Here is a 20,297-nt window from a genome sequence, read left to right as displayed (position 1 = left end):
AGCACATAACACCTGTTCTGGCTTGCCTGCACTGGCTGCCAATATGCTTCCGGGCCAGATTCAAAGTGTTGGTATTAACCTATAAAGCCTTATACGGTGCAGGACCATGATACCTGTCGGAACGCCTCTCCCGATACGAACCGGCCCGTACACTACGGTCTACTACGAAGGCTCTTCTCCGGGTTCTGGCTCATAGGGAGGCCCGGAGGGTGGTGACAAGATCTAGGGCCTTCTCAGTGGTGGCCCCCGAATTGTGGAATAGTCTCCCCGAGGAGGTGCGCTTGGCGCCGACATTGTTATCCTTTCGGCGCCAAGTTAAAACCTTCCTCTTCTCTGAGGCATTTTAATTTAAGTTAATTTAATTTTAAATGCGCTGTAACTGATTTTAGATTGTTTTATTTTTATATGTTTTGTTGTATTATATTGTGTGATTTTATTGTATTTCTGTTGTTCACCGCCCAGAGAGCTATTGCTAGTCGGGCGGTATAAAAATCTAATAAATAAATAAATAAATAAATAAGGAAAGGGACTGCAAAAGTCAAGGAGGATCTCTCTTATTCAGATAATAGATATGTGCTTGGGTTTACTCCGCCTTCATTTCCTAGCTTTGATCTAAAGTGTTACTCCTGAGTTTTTGTTTATTTTGGCTGTTGACCATGAACTGGCTATTTGCTTTCCAGCTTGACTCCAGTGTCTATTTTGACTCTGAAAGCCTGCATGGATTGGGGATTGTATTCAATATAGTGCTACTAAGGAGATCATTCTGTCAGGACAAGCATTTCTACTAAATGATCTCCCCTCTTCCTCCCCATGCATGCTATTTTGGGAGGTTCTCCCAACCCTCTGGAGCAGATTTGAGGAGGGCATGGGGGAGGGGGGAAGTCCTGTTGTGCTAGCAGGAATCCTCGTGTTAGCCTCCACTAGCGCAACAAGTTCAATGAATATGGCCCAATGTCATTATATAGTTTAGTCACTAGTTGGCACTAGACTTAGTTATATCTGAAAGGAGTTGGGAGTTGCTGTTCTGTCCTGTCTAGTTCCCTGGCTGGAGTGTCCTCTATGCTAGGGATTGGGATGCTGCTGGACTGCAGTGACCATTATGCCTGGGATGGGGCTGTTGGAAACTGGACTCCAACAACATCAGCACCTGGGAAGGCTGCAAGTTCCCCATCCCTGCTTTAAGCCTTCCATAACAAGTCTTATAAGGCCTGGACTGGACTATCTATGAAGAATTTGCACCCTTAACATCCCATATAGATGCAGGGGTGGGGCGGGGAAGCAGCGTATCTCAAGGATTACTTCCTGCTATATGACACTGTTCATAAATGAAGATATGTGATGTGGTTGCCACCTAGGGGTAAAAAGGTAAATGTGTTTCTTTAGGAAAGTCAGAACTGAATATGCTCAGAGTCGAGGGGCTTATCCACATGGCAGCATTTCTTCGTAGCAAATATACTGCTTTTACCATCGTATTAGATTTGCATGGCTCGTGCTCAATGGTAGCTTCAAATCCATTCTTTTCCATTCACACAAGTAGGCGTTCCTCTGGGAAGGATTACTGTTGCTGTTTCCTTGTGGCCCAGCCCTCTAATTTTACATTTTTACTCCCTCCAGTTGCTCAGTTACTGGGCATGTGCAAATATTTTTTACCTGTGCAGTATTTCTACTCCCTCCTGCCCCCACTGTTTCCTGAAGTTTGGCGCTTGAAAAGAAGAGGGGTCCATCTGCCTCCCCTTTCTCAGCTGAGTTCATTTTTCCCCACTGGAAAAACAAATCAATATAATGTTGATATTTTAAATAAAATATCAATATCAATATTCTAAGAAAATAGCAATATTAATATTGATATTTTCTCAAAGTATCAATATTAATATTAATATTTTCGAGGTGAATTTTTTTTAAAAATCCACTTTATATTTTTTAGAACAAAAATCAGAAACCAGGCACAGAGAGATGTTACTTCAAAATTATCTCCGCAAAGATTGAGAACATGAGAAAAAATGATAAAGTCCAATGGCAATTCCCATCGCTTGTTACAAGAAGTGAAGGAAGTTTACTTGGGGAGAAAGGGAGGAAAGAAGGGAGGGCTGCAGCAAACAGTGAAGGGGGAAGGACAGAGCAGTCGGAAGTTGCTAGATAACCACCAGGGGAAAAAATGGGATTCATGGGAGAATTAGTGGGCAGAGAAAGAGGAAGAGGTGAAAGTGACAATTCCTCCGCCCACTAAAAACCATTGAAGCAAACCATCTCCAACAGGGCCGGCTCCAGGTTTCTGGGGACTGTTGGGCACAGTGGCCCCTTGTCCCCAGGTCACCCGGGTGTTGCCTCGTGACGGCTGCCACCACCTTAATACCTTATGCACCCCTTTTCCTACCATAGCTCTCCATTCATCTTGCAGCCTTTTCCATTCATCTTACACCTCTTTCCCCCCTTGCACCACCATACCCTTCATTTTCCTGCTTACTCCATAACCTCTCTCTTTCTCTTTACACCCTCACACCCTAAACACCTTTCCCTCTCAGACACACACTCACCAGCCACTCCTGCGTCCTACCCCTCCTTTTCCTTTATCCCAGCCACACCCCATATCCCCATTTTTCTTACTTACTCACTCACCAGCCTCTCCCACCCTCATATCTATATTCCTTTCTTCTCATGTCCCATGCCCCCATCTTCATTTCTATCTCTTTCTCACCCCTCCATTTTCCCGCACTCCAATCCCTCCTCTCCATGCCATTTTTCTTTCTCTGTCACCAGCCCCTCCTGCCTCACACCCACACTTCCTCTCTCCAGCTGCTCCTACTACCCCCAACCCTCCTGCTCCTTGTTCCCCACCCAACACCTCACTTTTTTGCCTCTCCTCCATGCCCTTCCCCCCTTCTGTCCCACCGACTCTCACAGGCCCCTCTAGGGCTCTCCTTCACAGCACGCCCCTCCCTGCTGCCGCTGTTGCTGCGCTCAGTAGGCTGCCGGAGTTGCCAGCATGCGGCAGGTCTCTGAAGCGAGAAAAGAGAGGCGAGAAGGAGGGAGGCTTTCATTGCACACCAAAGGTGGTGCTGCCGCTGCTGCCTGGCACGACTCGAGTGTGTGAGTGATGCAAGGTGAAGGGGGTGGGTGCTCACTTGTGTCATGTGAGGCAGCAGTGGCAGCAACAGACATGCCTCTTCCTTCTCAGGTATTCAAGCGAAAGCCTCCCTGCTTCCCGCCCATTCTTTCCTGTCTCACCTGCCAGCAACTCCTGCAGGAGAAGGAAGAGGCACCGCTGCTGCTGTTGCTTTCTGGCATGAATGAGCAAGTGTCCATCCCCTTTGCCTCACATCACTCACTCGAGTTGCATTAGGCAGCACTGGCAGGCCCGTGCAGCAACTAAGATGGGTGGTGGGAAGAGGTGACCAAGTCCAGGTCCAGCACTGCTGTTGGCGAGGGGCCCCTGTAAGCTCATGGGCCCTTCACCAGTGCCCAACCTGGCCATCTGCTAGTGCCGGGCCTGGTCTCCAATGACGTATGGAGCGGAGTGGAGATTGGGTTAGTATGGATTTACAGGGGGAAAACTGCCTGATAGCTTCTGTTTGCCAGTAATGTCATGCGAACCATGAGAATTAAAAGGAGATGTGAGTAGCATCAAACACACACTAAACCACCGTGTAGATGAGCCTAGGGCTGTGACTGTCGGGATGTGGTTCCAAGATGGGTGCCAGAGCAAGAACTGTGTGAAGAGTAACCAAGAAATAAAACCAGTTATTGTTTCATCTAAGAGATGGATTGACTCCATAAAGGAAGCCACAGACCTGAACTTACAAGTTCTGAACAGGGTGGTTTATAACAGATCCTATTGGAAGCTGTTGACTCATAGGGTCGCCATTAGTCGTAATTGACTTGAAGGCACATAACAACAACAAATTGTTTCATCTTAGTGGTGTTGCAAGTTGGTTGGCAAAATCTCCCGAATTAGGGAGAGAATTATTTGGGCAGCCGCACTGGCCAAGTTTAATTACGGGATGGTGGTGGTGACGACTGTGTCTTCTTTCCTCAACCTAAGAACATAAGAACATAAGAAGAGCCTGCTGGATCAGGCCAGTGGCCCATCTAGTCCAGCATCCTGTTCTCACAGTGGCCAACCAGGTGCCTGGGGGAAGCCCACAAGCAGGACTCGAGTGCAAGAACACTCTCCCCTCCTGAGGCTTCCGGCAACTGGTTTTCAGAAGCATGCTGCCTCTGACTAGGGTGGCAGAGCACAGCCATCACGGCTAGTAGCCATTGATAGCCCTGTCCTCCATGAATTTGTCTGATCTTCTTTTAAAGCCGTCCAAGCTGGTGGCCATTACTGCATCTTGTGGGAGCAAATTCCATAGTTTAACTATGCGCTGAGTAAAGAAGTACTTCCTTTTGTCTGTCCTGAATCTTCCAACATTCAGCTTCTTTGAATGTCCACGAGTTCTAGTATTATGAGAGAGGGAGAAGAACTTTTCTCTATCCACTTTCTCAATGCCATGCATCATTTTATACACTTCTAGCATGTCTCCTCTGACCCGCCTTTTCTCTAAACTAAAAAGCCCCAAATGCTGCAACCTTTCCTCGTAAGGGAGTCGCTCCATCCCCTTGATCATTCTGGTTGCCCTCTTCTGAACCTTTTCCAACTCTATAATATCCTTTTTGAGATGAGGCGACCAGAACTGTACACAGTATTCCAAATGCGGCCGCACCATAGATTTATACTATGAGAGGAACATCCTCTTTTGTGCTCTATACCATGCCTTGCGTCCACACTAATGCCCTTTGGGCATCAGGCAGAGACATTTCTTTACACTCAGGGATTTTATATCAGTTTTTGTGTTTTTAACACTGTCACAGCTTGAGATTAAAATATGTTTTAGTCCAATATTGTAACCATCTGGCCTGTTTTATCTGGTGCTGCTGAGTTGTTTTTAAACTTATGAGATTCTGATTTATTGTTGGGTGCATTTTATTTACCTTCCAAAAGCTACCTTGAACTAATCCAGGAGAAGCGGTGTGTACATATGAGCACACCGGCAATGGTCCTCCTCAGACTCCCTCCCTCCCCTCTTCCTCCTCCTAGTTAAAACTGGTGCAATAGGAGGCTTTTTCTGGTCTGCCCCAAATTCTGTATCCAGACTGACCTCTCTTTAGCTTTAATTGGCAAGCAGACATTCAAAAGAGGTCCTTAGTAGGAGACAGGTGTGGCATTCATAAACAGACATCACAGTGGCTTCCTGTGGGGACATTTGGAGGGAGAGTAGCATGATCATCCTGTGGCAGGGTGGTGACACCTGTGGCCCTCCAGATAACCTTTGGTCATGCTGGCTGGAGCTGATGGGATATAGGAAATGGAAGGAAGGCCAGGCCACAAAGGAAGAGTACAGACATATAGCACAGAATTATTACTATTATTACTGTTTATAAAGTTCCATCAATTCATATGGCACTGTAAAGAATTGCAGGGATGGCATCAGGAAGGCTGAAGCTGAGAATGAGCTGAGGTTAGTGAGGGATGCTAAAAGCAACAGAAAAGCTTTCTTCAGGTATATGCTTGGAAAAGACAGAGAAAAGGAATGATGGTTCAGCTGCTCAATGAGGATGGCAAAATGACAACAGATGACAAAGAAAAGGCAGAAATGCTAAATTCCTACTTTGGCTCAGTCTTCTCCCAAAAGACCCTCCTGGCAAATGTGAAGTACAAGGCAGGATTGCAGCTTGAGATTAATAGATAAATGGTCAAGGAATATCCAATCACTTTTAATGAGTTCAAATCTCTGGAGCCCAATGAACTCCATCCTAAAGTAATGAACGAACTGGTTGAAGAATTCTTGGAACCAATGTCTGTTATTGGAGGCTGAGTGAAGTGTTGGATGACTGTAAGAGGGCTCATGTTCCTATCTTCAAAAAGTGCAAAAAGGAGGAACCAGGAAACTACATACCAGTCAGCCTGACATCAATCCCTAGGAAAATTCTGGAGCAAATTATAAAGCAGTCAGTCTCTAAGCACCTTGAAAACAATGCAGGGATTACTAGAAGCCAACATGGATTTGTCAAGAACAATTCTTGCCAGACTAATCTTATCTCATATTTTGATTGAGTAACCTCCCTGGAAGACTGTGGGAATGCTGTGGACATAATATATCTTGATTTCAGCAAAGCATTTGACAAAGTGCCTCATGATATTCTGATTAGCAAGCTAGTGAAATGTGGGGTGGATGGAAAAACTGTCAGGTGGATCCACAGTCGGCTACAAAATCGTACTCAAATAGTGCTTATCAATGGTTTCTTCTGAAACTAGAGGAAGGTAACAAGTGGGGTACTGCAGGGCTCCATCCTGGGCCCAGTGCTCTTCAACATTTTTATTAATGACTTGGATGAGGAAGTGAAGGAACGCTCATCAGATCTGCAGATGATACAAAATTGGAAGGGATAGCTAATACCCTGGAAGACAGAAACAAAAATCAAAATGATCTTATTAGGCTGCAGCATTGGGCTGAAAACAACAGAATGAAATTTAAGAGGGACAAGTGCAAAGGAAAAAGAAACCAAATGCAGTTATAAGATGGGGAATACTTGGCTCAGCAATGCTACATGCAAGAAGGTTCTTGGAATTGTTGTTGATCATGAGCTGAATATACGATGTGGCTGCAAAAAAAGGCAAATGCCATTTTAGGCTGCATTAACAGAAATATAGTTTCCAAACTGTGTGAAGAATTGGTTCCCCTCTATTCGGCACTGGTTAGGCCTCATCTTGAGTACTGCATCCTGTTCTGGGCACAACACTAAGAAGGATGCAGACAAACTGGAAGATTCCGAGGAGGGCAACAAGGATGATTAGGAGACTGGAAACAAAGCCCTATGAGAAGAGATTGAAAGAAATGGGTATGTTTAGCCTTGGGAAGAGAAGACAGAGGAGATATGATAGCAATTTTCAAGTACTTGAAAGGCTATCACACAGAAGAGGGCCAGAATTCTTGATCATCCCAGAGTGCAGGACACAGAATAATGGGCTCAAGATGCAGGAAGCCAGATTTCAGCTGAGCATTAGGAAAAACCTCCTAACTGTTACAGTGGTACAACACTGAAACCAATTACCTAGGGAGCTGGTGAGCTCTCCAACACTGGAAGCATTCAAGAGGCAGCTGGACAGCCACCCATTAGGTATGCTTTAAGTTGGATTCCTGTATTGAGCAGGGGGTTGGACTCAATGGCATTATAGGCCCTTTCCAACTGTACTATTTTATGATGATTCTATTATTTGGGAATGCCACAACATTTGGAAGGCAAAAGATCTCCCATCCATGGTCTATGCTCTTTTATGACATTGCCAGCATTAATCTTTCTGCCAGTACTGATGCAGCCAAAATGAGTGCAACAGAATTTCCTCATCGGAGGTGTAAGCAACTAAGAGACTTTCCATATCCCAATAGGAGGCTTGTCTGATGCCCAACTGAGAAACAGTGCCTCCCACCAGGGGTGTAATCATCCAGGGTCCTGGGTATGTGTGTGTCTTAGATCCCTTATGTTTTTGGGAGCCAGGTCCCAGCAAGGTCCCTATGTCTCCAACATCCTACGAGCCAGTCAGCTTGAAAGGGGAGTGTATTGCCCACTGAGAAGAGTCCCAATGAGTGTCAGTTGCAAGCTAGCCTTTATTAATTCCTACGTCAAAGAGCCAAGTCGTGGAGAGTGAGAATTCTATAATTGCAGAAGAAAAGACAGTGAATCCTGATGACAGCATCCTATCTACATCATCATGCAGTTTGGTAAGAGCAGGAGGTAAACGTGTAGACGCTGAAGTCAGTAATTCAGGGAATATCTCTGATACTGGGAAAGGATAGTCAAATGGTGAGAGTGATAGAGAAGCAGAAAGCAGTATTCAAGCCCAGCCACATTATTCTAAAAACTTAGAAGGTTGTATAGTCTTAGAAGGGGTGCGTGGCTGTGACTATCATGAAGGGATCTTGCACTTCTGAATTTGCCACTACACTCTTGATGCCCAAATTTTAAAAAGGGATCTACTGAGCACACCTTGAATCCTCCTAAGCTCCACAACAGGGGTGCCCTCCAGATGTTTTGGACAACCATTTCAATTATCCCTGACCACACTGACTGGGGCTTATGGGAGTTGTTGCACACAATTTAGAGGACACCAGGCTAGCATCCCCCTGTCTTAGAGCTAAAACTGGTTAGAAACACTCTAGTCCAGTCTTTTCCAACCTTTAGGTCTCCAGATGTTGCTGGACTACAACTCTTACCAGCCCCAGCCAGCATGGCCAATGATTAGGAATTATGAGAACAGGAACAGGAAAGGCGGCTCCAGTCTACACTCTCTACATAGACTTCCCATTCCCCATGTTCCCTGGAGAGACAGACTGGCCATTAAGTCAATTTGTAGGAAACATGAAGGCAATTTGTAGCACAGAAACAGTTAGGATATCCCTCTACAGCCACTAAAGGGCTACGATCTGCATAATGCCATATCCAAACCCTACCTCTCTACCTGGTCCTCCAAAGTTGAGCATAGCCAATAGCAAAACCAGGATCAAGCCTGGTGGAGACTGCAAGAACAGACCCGCCTTTCCTTCCCCTGCACATTTAACATCACATAATGTTAAATGTGCTCCCCACTGTCTGTAGAAAACAGCCATCCGGCACATGAAAGGCAACTGCTGGATAAAATGGCAGCCAACACACCGGTCGCTTATTGCTGGCTGAATCACTGTGGCTTTCCCATTAAATGAGCTTCTGCGGCTGCTGGGAGGATATGCAAATTACACAATACCCATTGGGGACAAACCCACGCTGCAGACATATGCACTTCACAGACCTGACTACAGAGTTAGACAGCTCCTCCATCTAGTCTCTGCCGTTTGATGGCATTTGATTCTGCCTGCTGCCAATTCCATCTAAACAGCAGACTTGTAGTACTACAGCTTGCTTTGGAGGGATTGTTCCCCAGGCTGCTGGTTTACTCACTTTCTCCCAAGCTGTTAAAAGGCCACCAGAAGGAAGGGGAGAAACAGCAAAGGAATGGGGGGGGGGCTTCCAGATAAAACAAGCTGTGAATCTTTTTTTTTTTAATGGCTCTAAACCATGTCCCACTGTGAGTTTAGTATCACGGCTGATGTGTAACAAGAAAGCAAGCTATGAGTCTGCATATTTAATGGGTGCCTGAAAGCTACTGAAAACTCCAACTAACTTAAAATGGGAAAAACTGAACAAGCTAATTCCGTCCTTTAAGGGGACTGATAAAAAAGTGTTAATCAGAGATCCAATTGGGGCTCATGCACACATGCATCATGCCAAATCTTGGCCCACGCATTCATCATTATTGGATCCTCCAGTCATGGTTCATTTTGCTCAGCAGTAACCAAGTAGAACAGGGAGGGAAGTATAATCACATAGCAATGTGCATGCCTAATAAAATAACTGCCCATGTTTGTCTTCTCCATATGAAGCCACCATGTGAAAGCTATCAAAGAGAGTCATGGGAATCCAGGGGAGGGATGGGGGGGGAAGAGAGAGGAGGGCAGTTATCCCACCCTCAGCTAAACCCCAGATTCTCAGCTTTCATCTTTTAAAAAGAGAGTAAGTTTGTAGCATATGTAGAATCCGAGAAAGGAGGCAAAATATACAGGTGTTATTCTTTGTGAGGAACTAGCTTCCTTCCCCTTTCAGTCCCCCCCCCCAAGAAATTCCCCTGGATGCCCATTTCTCCTGAATTCAGGAAACAGAGTTCAACTAACTCTCACTATACTGGATCTGACTACATTCATATGATCCAAGCCCATTTCCAGATGACCTTTTATTGAGCATTCATCCTGACTTGTGTATGGGGAGATTAGATGACATCCACTATCTATTGAGCATTTTTAAAAAGCTTTAAAAACATCTTAAAAAGCAATTCCAACACAGACACAGACTAGGATAAGGTATCTACTTAAAAGGCTTGTTGAAAGAGGAAGATCTTCAGTAGGGGCCAAAAAGATAGCAGAGATGGTGCCTGTCTAATATTTAAGGGGAGGGACTTCCAAAGGGTTGGTTCCACCAGTGGCGTCAGTAGCGGGAGTGCGGGGGGGTGCGGACCTCTGGAGCGCGCCCTCCCAGGTGCATGGACGAGGTGGTTGGACTTGCGTGCATGCGCGCGCGCACACACACTCGATGCCAGCCACCCCATCCATGCCCCTGGGAGGGCGCATGCTGGAGGGGCACCCAGCCGGAGAAGGCCTGGGAACGCCGGCGCACCTCCCTTGCCCAGCCAACGCTGCTCCCGGTCTCGCCCGCCCGCTTGCCCACTTCTGAGGAGTTGGAGCAGCCTTGCTGGGCAACGGCGCGGGGTGGCTCTGGGTGTCACCCCCCTCATGGTGACACCCGGGTGCGGGCCGCACCCTCCGCACCCCAGTAGTGACGCCCCTGGGTTCCACTACACTAAAGGTCCATTTCCTATGTTGTGCGGAACAGACCTCCTGATAAGATGGTATCTGCAGGAGGCCCTCACCGGCAGAGCACAGTGATCAACTGGGTATATAAGGGGTAAGATGATATTTCAGGTATCCTGGTCCCAAGCTGTATAGGGCCCTGCTCCAGAAGGCTAGGGGGAAACCCAGAGCAGATTTGGGAGGGGGTATGCAGAGAGGGGAGAGGAAGTCCTGTTGTACAGGCAGATATCCTTGAACTAATAGGATGACTTTGTTGGATACAGCGGCATATTTTAAAAAAGGTAACGTGGAGAGCTCATGAAAAGAAGTGGTGTAGTGATGACAGTTCCAGTGAGGAAGTCTCCGGTTCAAACCTTGCTTAAGATTAACCAAAGACAAGGATGAGTTACAGGCAAAATAAACACCAGCAAGCAGGGATTCACAGAGAAATTATCCTCCTTTGCTCTTTTTCTCTGCTAACCCCCCCTCACACACACACGTGTTCTCTAAAGAGCATGCACACATGTTCTCTCTACATGCAGGAGTGAGAGCAACACCCTCCTCCAATTTGTCAGTTTCCATGCCCTCATGCAGATGATTAAAGAGGAACAAAGGTGAGAGACTGCACAATCAGCAAGCACTATTTTCCCCCCAGGGCTGTCAACTCATTAGAGGGCTGTCAACCGATTTATTGATAAATCAGTTAAGTTGAAATAAAAATTACATATCACCAAAACCATCAATATAGCTGCCTGAGACACTGTTGAAAGCGAAAGGTAATTATTCAACTGATGCCATTCCTTGGCATTAGGGAAGAAGCTCCAACTAGCTTCAGAGATTTAGAAGAAGGGGCAAGTCCTCTTGCAGAAGAGCAGGGGTGGAAAGCTGCCAGCCCGTGGGCCAGAAGACACTGGCCCAGGAGCTTCCCCTTGTGGCCCACAGAGTCCCCTTCTCACACTGTGGTTTAGAGCACACGAGTTTCAGGTGGAATGCAGCACCATCATTTGTCCCAGGGGTGGGGAACCTCAGGCATGGATGCAAAATTCGGCGCTCCAGGCCTCTCTATAAGGCCCCTGGAACTCTCCCCAGGCCACACCTCTCACAGCCCCGCTTCACACTCAGGGTATTTCTGCCTGGCTGGTAAGTGCCCTTGTACTCTGATGTTGCCTCTTGCTTATTTGGATGGAGGATAGAGAGGGGTGTGTGAGCAGAAACTAGCCTACTGTACACAGGTAAAATTTACATTATTTGCTCCACCCACATTTGCCTCTGGGCATGTCCACCACTGGCCTGTGGCTTCCAGAAGGAAATGTGGCTCTTGGGCTGAAAACCCTAATCTATCCCATTAGAAAAATAGGTAGTTAAGCACTGGTAGATAAGTTGATCTATGGGCTGGTTCACATGGTGACTTACTGTGAGATTGGTGCTACCTGAATCCCTGTTTAATTTGCATGGTTCACATGACATTAAAGGCAATCAGCAGCTATCACACAGTTTTCCTGTATCAAACCAATCCAATTTCAATGCAAAAATGAAAGGAAAAACTGTGTCAGGTTCACTGTGGTCCTCCGTGTAGGCTCTTTGCCTCAATGTTTTTTTAGTGGGCGGGCTCTCTTATGCCCCATTGCCAGCTCCCTCTCTCTCTCTGCCACCAGCAAAAGCTGCTTTTCACTCACCCCCCCATTCAGTTTCATACAGTTTTGTGTCAATTGCACCTGGAGCTGGGAGAAGCGTGCAATTGACAAGAAACAATGAAACTGACAAAAAAAACCCTGCCCCTTAGCTATTAGCAATACTGGTACTCTGGAGGGAGTAAGCATGTAAAATTAGGGGCGGGCCACAACGAACAGTGATACTAAACCTTTCCAGAGGAACGTCTACTCGTGTGAAAGGAAAACAGCGGATTTGAAGGTAGGAAGTATGAACCTTTCAAATCTATTGTGATGGCAAAACCTGCATCTTTACTGTAACGTTCAGCTCCCCTGTGAATGAGCCCTGTGTATGCTTGTTTCGCGTGCAAATGACAGTAAGAGAACAGCAAGAGGAGAATTGGTATATTAGCAGGGCTGCATGTACGCTGCAATTCTTCAGCAGCACAGAATGTGGTAGTGGGCATAGGATCCAGATTCTTGAGAATAATCTTTCTTTTTCTTTTCTTTTTTAAAAATTCAAGTTTCTATCCCTTATGGTTATGAAGGTATGTTCCAAATTGTGTCAGCAATTCCTGCCAAGAGTAAGCGGGATGGTTGCACTACATTCAAATGGCTGGAGACTGGGCTCCAGTCTCCTAGTGTCTCCCATGACTTGGAAAATTGAGTATAAATTATGCAAAAGTTGTTCCATTTTCATAAGATATATGCCACAAATGTTAATTTGGCAGGAGCTGCATGCTAGCCACTCCAAGTGACTATTATCTGTGTTGTTGTTTTTAAAGATGTTAAACCATAAAAAAAACCTCTAGACCTTTAAAGGGAGGTCTCAGAGCACCTTATATAGCCCTGTAATTAACATATTGCATCCCAAATTTGGTGCAATAAACAAAAGATAATGGAAACACAAATAGGGCAGAACAGACTTGGGACAGAATACTTGTGAAAATGACACGGAATAGAAATCACCTGACCCCCTTCTGTAGTGAGGACACGTCTGCATGTTTTGTAGGGGGAGCAGGAAGCAGATGCTCTCTGGAGTGACTTACAGAAGCGGAACTGGAGTTCAAGAGAGGTCTGGAGATGTCACTTAGAGCAGCGTCAACAGAACAGCACCGTGTGCCCCACCAGACATGCTGCAACCTTTCACACATGAACCTAACATTTTCGCGAACACAAGGGCTGCACACATCTTGCCAATCCTTTGCAGCAGCATGCAACATAGAGCTATGAAGCTTGGGGAACTGAGTCTTCCCCACCCTCTCCTTGCTGCCTGCACTCGATGCAATTGGACAGAGTTAAATACGCTGAAGTGCTAATGTCTGCACTGCACTGTGTGTGTGCACACATGTGTGTGGAGAGCTGTGTGCAGTAAGTGCTGCTACGCATTAAATGATTAATTAATTATACTCTCTCTTTCTCTCTCTCTCTCTAAAGTGCTTTTGAGATGAAGTGTGCTATGTTAGAGCTATTAATAATGCTCCTGCATTCACAGAAGCTGGGGAATGGGGGCCTGACACACACACATACTCCAGCTAACACAGGAAATTATAAATAAATGCAGCCCTCCCCAGAGTGTCTAGACTTATGGCAAGTAATTAGCCCATGTATTTTGTTAAGAGTCAATATTTTAGCTTTAAAATAGAGATTTAAAAAAAGAGGCTAGCTGCAAAGCTACACCTTACTAGTGCAGGGGCTTGTTAGAGACGGCAGAAGATTTTGAACTTCATCACACACACACATGATCAACAGAGGCTATTTGATTGGGTTTTGATCACATATGGTTTTTGTCACATTTTGTTTCAAAGTAGATCATGTCATTGGTCCCACTTAATTTAGATGGTGAATGCTTGGAGCGTAAGCAGATACACTACTGAAGGGATGAGTTTACTAGCTTAGCCCCTGTTACTGTTCTGGGTCACTCTCCATGAGCTGAAGGACAACTGTCTGAAGTAAGGAGCCTCCTGCAGTTTCCTCCATGTTTAGCAGCCTGATTTTCCAGGGTTAAATGTGTGGGGAGCGCCACGTGTCCAGGAGGCTCCCTCCTTCTGACGTTCACCTCCAACTTGGGGAGGTCAACCAGAATGGCAACTGGGGCGGGAGAGGGGGAGCAAAACTACTACTCTCATGCTTTGTGTATATTAAGGTCTGTTTTTATGATATTTTAAAATGTTTTTACTGCTTTTGTTTGCCGCCCTGGGCTCCTGCAGGGAGGAAGGGTGGGATATAAATTAAATAAATAAATATAAATAAATAAATAACAATAAAAGTTAAAAAACATAAAAACAAAATCAGCAAGAGCTCTGAAAATAACCAGAATAAAATAAGATACGTAACAGAAAAAACAGAACACCCCCCCCAACATATAATACAGCAGACACAGATGATCTTAAAATTACCTAGGGAAATAGAAAGGGCTTTGCACCAAAAAGACCCTGTCTTAGGCACCAGGAAACTCTCTCTGGGGAGGGCATTTCACAATTGTGTGGGGGATGAGAGAAAGCTGTTGAAAAGGCCAGCTGCCGAACCTCATTTGTCAGGGGCACCTTGAGAAGGCCTCCAATAAAGAGCTTAGGATGTGGGTGGGGGAGTGTGGAAGGCAACAGTCCTTCAGATAACCTGTCCCCCAGCTGTTTGGGGCTTTAAAGGCAAAATTGCCATCAACTCCCAAGTTTATTCAAAGAGCTAAAAGAAGGGAAGGGAAGAGCATACCCAAACCATCTCCCCCCTACCTTCACCTTTGCAAAAGGGGAGAGGGTAACTGGTGGCAGGGACACCTCAGAGACTGGAGGGGCCTTGCCAACCTCTAGTTAACTGGATTTGTTGCTCCTGTACATACTCAGGAGTGTCATTTCCTGTTAGGAAGCATAGTTTATGCAATTTCTTCTGCCTCCCAAACTAAAGTAGGAGGCAGAGGAAACTCTATACAGTTTCTATAAGCTCCCTGGCAGGGACATTTCTGAGCATGTTGAGAAGGATCATTTCCAGTCAATGAGAGGCCAACCTTGCACATAAAAAACTGGATGCCAAGGAGACAGATACCAGCCCAGCCTTCTTTCTGACATAGTTGTTGAACTGATATGCTGAAAGGTTGCAGGTAAGGAATCATGACTGAATGCTTTCTTATATAAAAATCTTATATAAAAAATGTATACAGGAAATAAGCCAGAGTTAATGATGTGCTAGAAGCTGTCACCTTTTCACCCTTTTTTTTGGGGGGGGGGAGGATTTAAATTATCCTATCCTCCTCAGTCTGTGGAACAGCACAGGAAGAGTTTTACCAAGTGCTGTTTTGTACAGCCTCTGTTTTATCTGCCCCTGAATGTTTGGGAGAGCTGAATGTGAGAAAACCATTAAAAAAAAAAGTCATGTGCATCAGACACTTGGGATTATTGTGTGAAACCATAAAATGCTAATTTCACAGTGCAAGGTCAGAGGCACCCAGCATGTGACATCATTCGACGCTGTGTGCACATAACTAATGATATGGTTTGGATCCATCTAAAAGTGTAAACATAATGGAGAAAAAATAATATTTATGTATAATTGAGTAACCCATGAGTTGCAGAATTCAACCAAGGGCACAAGAACAAAATAGCTGTATGATAAGAAAGCAATATGTTAGCTATCCCAGGTTTAGACCAATTACATGGAATTTAAAAGAGAGCCAGTGTGGTGTAGTGGTTAAGGTGTTGGACTACGACCTGGGAGACCAGGGTTCAAATCCCCCCATAGCCATGAAGCTCACTGGGTGACCTTGGGTCAGTCACTGCCTCTCAGCCTCATGAAAACCCCATTCATAGGGTCGCCATACGTCGGAATCGACTTGAAGGCAGTACATTTACATTTTTTTAAAAGCATGCAACAGTATAAGTAGTGGATGGGCTAAGCACAGGGATGGGGAACTTCTGGCCCTGCACAGTATTTCTTGGACTCCAGCCCCCATCAGCACCAGCCTGATCAGGGATCAGGGATGATGGGAGTTGTGGTAATACAATGTCTGGAGGGCCAGAGCTTCCTTATACCTGTCTTAAAATTCATAGGGTCCAGTAAAAACAAAAAGACTTTTATAGCAAAACTTTTATAGCCAGGTGCTCTTGGACAGTACCACTTCAGAGTATAGGGGGACTGCATTTTATTTATTATTTATTTATATATATCCCACCCTTCTTCCCAGTAGGAGCCCAGGATGGCACAGTAGGACTGCATGCTTGAATGATCTTCCAATAGGGGTGGAAACCCACACACATAAAGAACAACATGTCAGGGAGAAGGGTAGTGACCTGCTGGTGAAGAATGGGTAGTGGTAGTGGTAGTGGTAGTGGTAGTAGTAGTACTACTACTACTACTAATAATAATAATAATAGCAGTCAAAAAGAGGATTCGCTTCACCAACAGAGAATACTAATATGCTTAAACTGAAGTTTAGACTTATGACTCTGATCCTTACCTGCAGGGGTGGTGGCCAGATTAAGATTGTCCACCCCGGAGACTAATGGAATCCATAGGATTCCTGAAAGCCCTGGGGGAGTTCCCAGTAGATAGAGCAGATGACCCTGTTAAAGCCCTTGTCACGCTGTGGAACAATGAGGTGCTTCAGGCTCTTAGCACGGTTGCCCCCGAGTGCAGTGATGAGGGCAGCAAAGAAGGCCCACTTCTCTGCCTGCATCGCATCCTCAAGTAGCCATCCAGTAGAGTGTTTCCGTATTGTCAGGGGTCTGTTGACATCAACTCCAGGAAATGGAGTTTTAGACCCTTCGGAGGCCCACTGTGAATTGTTTGCAAGGCACTTTGAGGTTAAAGATGCTCGCTTTCTTGGGAACTGTTTCAGTGGATGCGAACTGATGACGTAGACAAGGTGCTTGGGATGATGCGGCCAGCAACATGTCTTCTTGACCCTTGCCCTTCTTGGCTTATTAAAGCTTGCCGAGGGGTTTGACCGAGTGGATCCAGGGTGTGGTCAACACATCATTGCGGGAGGGAGTTGTTCCAGCCACCCTAAAAGAGGTGGTGATCCAACTGCTCCTGAAAAAACCCATCCTGGATTCATTGATCTGCGACAACTACCGACCAGTCACAAATACCCCCTTTTTAGGGAAGGTGATTGAGAGGGTTGTGGCACAGCAATTGCAAATACTCTTGGATGAAACAGATTATCTTGACCCATTCCAGTCTGGGTTCAGGACTGGTTATGGGACTGAATCGGCCTTGGTCGCCCTGATAGATGACCTTTATCGGGAGAAGGACAGGGGGAGTGCGACCCTGTTACTCTTAGTTGATCTCTTAGCGGCTTTTGATACCATTGACCATGGTATCCTTCTGGGCCAACTTGGTCAGATGGGTATTGGAGGCACTGCTTTACAGTGGTTCTGATCCTATCTCCAAGGTCGTTCTCAGAGAATAGCATTGGTGATTGTCTTTCGGTCCCCTGGCAGTTGTGCAGTGGGGTCCTGAAGAGTACCATCTTGTCCTCCATGCTGTTAAACATCTATATGAAGCCCTTGGGAGTGGTCATCAGGAGCTTTGGAGCAATGTGTCAGCAGTACGCTGATGATACCCAGCTCTATTTCTCTGTAACATCTGAATTGGGAGAGGCCGTGCAAGCCTTGGACTGCTGCCTGGACTTGGTGGTGGGCTGGATGAGGGCCAATAAACTGAGTCTGAATCCTAGCAAGACAGAGACACTGATCAGCACAGCACGTCTTCTTTCTATTATTTAGGCTGATTAAAGGTTGTCACCACTCACCATATCCTCAGAGGCACATGTTACCAAATTCTTCCAAGCTACACAGGAAGTGGATTGGACTGTGAAGGACCATCCCAAATTGTGTTTGCATTTTGACAAATTTGTAGGACAGTACAATATCTCCGAGAAGAGGTCAGGTCTCCTGCTCCCCTGGTGCATTCAGTATAGCTGCCCAATTCCCCTACTTTTTAAAGTTTGATAGAAATATATGTGGGCTATAGGTACATTCTTAAACCACAAGGTTTTTTTTTTTCTTTTGCCTATTAGTGACTTTCTCTGCTTCTTAATCCTGGAGGTAAGAAATGGGATCCTGTGCAAGTTTGCTGAGAATGGATTGATCATTTGCATGCTTATTGAGTTCAGTGGGATTTACTCCCCTGCGATCATGCTTAGGATAGGTGAAACTGACCACAGGGGGTGGGGAGGGAAGGAGGAGGAGGAGAGGGGAGGGGAGCAGGCAGGAGGGGAGGAGAAAGACAGGTTTGATCATTTGCATGTTTATTAAGTTCAGTAGGAATTACTCCTGTGCAATCATGCTTAAGATAAGTAAAACTGACTGGGGGGGAGGAGGAAGAAGGAAGATGGGAGGGGAGGAGGAAGGGAGAGGAGAGGGAAAGGAGGAGAAAGGCAGGTCTGATCATTTGCATGCTTATTGAGTTCAATGGGATGCAATCATGGTCAGGATAGGTAAAACTGACTATGGGGGAGGAGGAGGGGGAAAGGGAAGGAGCAGATTGGAGGGAGGCAAAGGAAGGAGAGGGGAACAGGAGGACAAGTTTGATCATTTGCATGCTTATTGAGTTCAGTGGGATTTACTCCCCTGTAATCATGCTTAGGATAGGTAAAACTGACCATGGGGTAGGAGTAGAAGATGGAGGGGGGAGGGCCTACGGGAGGAGGAAGAAGGAAGAGGGGTGGGAAGAGAGAGGAGAGGAGAAGGAGGGAAAAGGCAGTCTGATCATTTGCATGCTTATTGTGTTCAGTGGGATTTACTCCCATGCTTATTGAGTTCAATGGGATGCAATCATTGTTAGGATAGGTAAAACTGACTGGGGGGGAGGAGGGGGAGGGGAAGGAACGGATTGGAGGGGGGCAAAGGAAGGGGAGGGGAGGACAGGTTTGATCATTTGCATGCTTATAAAGTTCAATGGCATTTACTCCCGTGCAATCATGCCTAAGATAGGTACAACTGACCATGGGGAGGAAGAAGGGAAGGGGGAGGGGGGAAGGGGAGGGAGGGGCAAAGGAAGGGGAGGGAAGGGGCAAGAGGGAGGGGATAGGCGGGAGGAGAAGGGAGGGTGGTTTTGATCATTTGCATACTTTTTCAGTTCAGTGGGATTTATTTCTGTGCAATCATGTTTGAAAATGGAAATGAACTGCCTTCTAGTCGATCCCAACTTATGGCAACCCTATGAATAGGGTTTTCTGAGGCTGAGAGGCAGTGACTGGCCTAAAGTCACCCAGTGAGCTTCATGGCTGTGTGGGTATTCGAACCCTGGTCTACCAGGTCATAGTTCAACACTATCCTAGGGGGAGGGGCAGGGAGGGTAGGAGATTGGCCGCATGGGCACTGGGCAGAGGGGAAGCCCCTTTCCTTTCCAAAAGGAAAACATTGTGAACAGTATCATTGCTTTTCAGCATTTCCCCCACTTTTTTATTCTACAGCAGGCACATGTAGCCTCCCACCCAAATTTAAAGTAAAGCTGTCCCTGGCCACATCCACACCAGGCCTTTATTTCATTTTAAACAGTCATGGCTTCTCCCAAAGAATCCTGGGAAGTGCAGTTAGTGAAGGGTGCTCAGAGTTGCCCTGTTCCCCGCACAGAGCTTCAATCAGAGTGGCTGACAGTTAAACCAGTCTGGCCACTGGAGCATTGGAATAGGAGTCTCCTCTCAGCACCCTTCAGAAACTACACTTCCCAGGATTCTTTGGGGGAAGCCATGACTGTCTCAAGTGAAATCAAAGTCTGGTGTGGGTGTGACCCCCTGATTAGGCAAGCCCAGCAGCTGTGAGTCTGGCTTTTAGAACACTGACAGTTGGTTCTTACTGAGCATGCCCGGCACTATCAAAATTTCTTAAATTAATTAAAAATCAGCCAGGCATTTTTTTAACTTTTAAACTGCAGAAGACGAAGGTCAGAGTATGGGGCAAAGTCAGTAATAGGATTACAGGTACTCTGTGAACATGGCTGATTTTTTTAATGAATTTCAACAGATTATGAGAACTCTCAGAGAAAAAAGTCCAAAAGAACTCTGGGGTTTTCCCCTCTCTTTTTAGACTTTGAACTCTCAATTCTCTCTGACTGTTTTGTGTATCACCATGAAAGTTTAAAGAGGTATTAAGCAAGCGCTTCTGACTTCAGGACTATACACTTTGCAAGGTTGTGTTTTGAAATGAGCTTATGGGAAGCATCAGAATGACATGGGGGTATTTTCAATTTAACATTGCTGAATGTGAAAATTCCACACTTGTTATAGTATACAACC

At 45.8% G+C, this 20,297-nt stretch overlaps 1 protein-coding gene across 4 annotated transcripts in view; it reads right to left on the bottom strand.

Annotated features, from left to right (window-relative positions):
* The window catches only part of PPP1R1A (protein phosphatase 1 regulatory inhibitor subunit 1A), a 118,471-nt gene that overhangs the window by 55,964 nt on the left and 42,210 nt on the right, over positions 1-20,297 (bottom strand). The gene's annotated exons all lie outside the window — the stretch shown is intronic.

This window comes from Rhineura floridana, chromosome 3 (genome assembly GCF_030035675.1).
Source record: "Rhineura floridana isolate rRhiFlo1 chromosome 3, rRhiFlo1.hap2, whole genome shotgun sequence".
Lineage (NCBI taxonomy): Eukaryota > Metazoa > Chordata > Lepidosauria > Squamata > Rhineuridae > Rhineura > Rhineura floridana.
The sequence above is the reverse complement of the archived record's forward strand: the minus strand, read 5'-3'. Positions and strand labels throughout refer to the sequence as shown.